The sequence below is a fragment of the Eublepharis macularius genome, chromosome 10, assembly GCF_028583425.1.
Source record: "Eublepharis macularius isolate TG4126 chromosome 10, MPM_Emac_v1.0, whole genome shotgun sequence".
Classification (NCBI taxonomy): Eukaryota; Metazoa; Chordata; class Lepidosauria; order Squamata; family Eublepharidae; genus Eublepharis; species Eublepharis macularius.
Window position 1 is genome coordinate 46961008 of NC_072799.1, and position 3120 is coordinate 46964127.

The 3120-nt window shown below is 50.2% G+C and overlaps 1 pseudogene; it reads left to right on the forward strand.

The window, feature by feature from the left end:
- Nucleotides 1–264: 264 nt before the first annotated feature.
- On the forward strand, nucleotides 265–1129 carry LOC129336508 (unconventional myosin-X-like; annotated as a pseudogene).
- The last annotated feature ends 1991 nt before the right edge of the window (nucleotides 1130–3120 follow it).

The following is a 3120-nucleotide window of genomic DNA, read 5'->3' on the forward strand; positions in this document are numbered from 1 at the left end:
GCTGCAGAGGGGTCAGGGCAGCCATGCGCCCGGCGCTGCCCCCACTTGCCGCAGCCTTGAGGGACAAAGCCTCGGTGGGCCCATCCAGAGGAGCCGCAGGAGAGCGCGGGCGGGCGGGGAGAGCCGGGGGAGGCCGCGGGGTGGCTGTGGGCGGGGAGAGGGTGTGACTCGCCATGGCCCCTCGCCCCCCTGTGCCACGCAGGGCCACTTGCCTGAAGCCGCCCGCCGCTTGGCCGGACTCCTGCCAGAGGCGCCGCTGCCGCAATGGAGAACTTCTTCATAGAGGGAGCACGGGTTTGGTTGCGAGAAAATGGCCAGCATTATCCAAGTACTGTACTTTCCTGCGCGGAGGGAATCATCGTGTACAGGACAGATTATGGTCAGGTATATACTTACAAACAGCGTTCAATCACACACCAAAAAGTAACAGCTATGCAGCCTACAAGCACAGATGGTCTGGAGGACATGGCAGCATTGGTAGATCTTCATGAGGGCGCCATCATGCACAATCTATTCCAGCGATATCAGCAAAACAAAATTTATACTTACATCGGCTCCATTGTTGCCTCGGTCAACCCCTACAAAATCATTCCTGGCCTGTACGACCGCACCACTGTGGAGAAATATAGCCGGCACCACCTGGGAGAGATTTCACCTCATATTTTTGCAGTGGCTAACGAATGCTATCGCCGCCTATGGAAATGTCATGACAACCAGTGTGTTCTCATCAGTGGTGAAAGTGGTGCTGGTATAACAGAAAGCACTAAACTGATCCTCAAGTTTTTATCTGCCGTGAGCCAACATTCGCTGGAACTCTCTTATAAGGAGAAGTCTTCTAGTGTTGAGCAAGCAATTTTGGAGAGCAGCTTTCGGCAACGCAAAGTCTGTTTACAATAACAACTCAAGTCATTTTGGGAAGTTTGTTCAACTGAACTTCTGTCAGAAAGGCAACATTCAGGGAGGAAAAATTGTAGATTGTATCCTTTCATTTTCTGTGATGGCCCTCATATTACAGCATGACAACTCTGTACCTGTTTATATGGAGAACAAAGAGTACTTTGCCTGTCTTTTTGCATATACTTCCCTTCCCAGAGGGTTAGATCCAGACTACATTGGCAACTTCCACTGATTACCCCTTCCTGCTGCAGATCTTGCCTCACATTATTTTTTGGGTCCCCATCAGATCCCTTAGGAGCAGTGTTGCTAGGCAACCATCCTGCCAGCAATCCTCTCTTCCTGTTGTGGCTGGGAGCAGCAGGAGGAGAAAAATAAACAAAAAAAGTGACATCATACTGTTCAGCCAACAGAATGATGTCACTTCCAGGAAAACCCAGAAGTGGTGTCAGGCCTGTATAGGAATTGCTGGCTATTCCTAGAGAGGTGTGATGTTATCCCCCTCCCCCCCAAGGCGCCTGTTATTTGCTAGGCTGTGCCTGGCCATCATTCTTAGGAGCAGCATTTTGTAAAGATCAGTAAGAGGAGAAAGGCTGGAAAGTTCCATTCTATTTAGTCTGGATCCAACCAATAGATCTTTAGTTGCAACATCAAGGTCTTTTAAAATCTGTGAGTAGGATCCAGCCATGCAGCAGGGAGCTATAATAAGGGGATGAATTAGGTGAGAGAGAATGAAAATGATGGCTGGATCAACTCCATACATTCAGTATCAAACACCTTTCAGAAATGTCATGAACAGCTATGGTGAACAAATAACCGCATATTAAAGTTCATTTTAAAATGTAGCCGTTACTTTGTCATTCAAGCTGAGATTAGTCCTTGGCTCTCGTTCTGTTGTCCTTTCAATCAGAGGAGAAATCTCAACATGCAGTTCCGTAGTTAAATAACACCACCATCCTTAGCTGTGTTTTTGGCTAAATCAAGAGCTTAGTGATAGGGTATCAACCCTGGGTTCATGATTATGAATCCTTTGAAGTTGGATGAAAATTCCAGTGCAAGCATGGTTAATTTGTCACCTGAGTGACCAAAGTAGCATAGACAGTGAGATTTTTAGGGGGGGGGAGACAAACCAACCTTATTGTACCATAAGCTATCAGGAGCCACAGCTCTGTTTGTCAGATGCATGCAGGGTATGAAGAAACTAGCTAGAGATATATAGGTGGTGAGGGATGGTGGTGAGCAGCTTACCATTGTTCAACAGAAACATTTCAAAAACAAAATCCAAGGGAAAGCTGCTGAATTGGAATGCATATGTAAATTTGACTTAGTCAGATTTGGATTGAACAGAGGCTATGAGTGGTTATCTAATTTCCAAAAGTAACTGCCTTCAGGCATTCTATTCAGATTCTACCATGAAGGGAAGGGGTCACACCCAGCCTGGATTGTGCATTACACCTCTTTCATGACTTCTTGTAACTTATTTACATTTACATGACCCTTTCTCCCTCCATCTTCTCCCCTCACCATGTATATATCTCTAGCAAGTTTCTTCATACCCTCCATGCATCTCCAATCCTGTCATGAAGAGAGCTGTGGATCTCAAAAGCTTATTGTCGAGACACAGCTGGGCCCGCCCCTCCTTACTCACCCGCAGCGGAGGATGAGGCCGGCGCAGGGCAGACCCAGGGTGCCAAGCCCCACAACAGCCGGTCAAGGAGAGGGGCAAAAGCCCCTGCCGTGTTGCCGCTGCAGACGCCCACTGCCCGCGCCAGAGAGAAGGGGCTAGCGCCAGCGGGAAGAGCAGAGGCACCCCCGGACAAGGCATTTCAACCTGGTGGCGGGGCGCACAGCAGGTGCAGCGGACGACGCTTGGCGGCGCAGCGCGAGCGGCACCAGTGGGCAGGGCCAGCCAGCCCCTCGCTTCACCCAGGAGGAGGAGCGCCGGGCAGAATGGGGTGGGAGTGCGAGCCACGCACTGCACCCAGGGGAGGAGAGAGACGCCCGTCAGCAGCGGAGGCAGGGGAAGGACAAGGGAAAGAACTGGGAAGGGGGAATAAAAGGGCAGAACACCGAGAGCACAAGGTAGGTGCGGGTGTGCATGCGTGGGTGGATGGAAAGGGGAGGGGAGAACCGGGATCTTTGGAAGGAAGAGAAAAAGTGCTAAGGGCGAGTTAAGGAAGGAGTGAATACGAGCCCAGGGTGAAGGAAGAGACAGAGTGAAAAGGG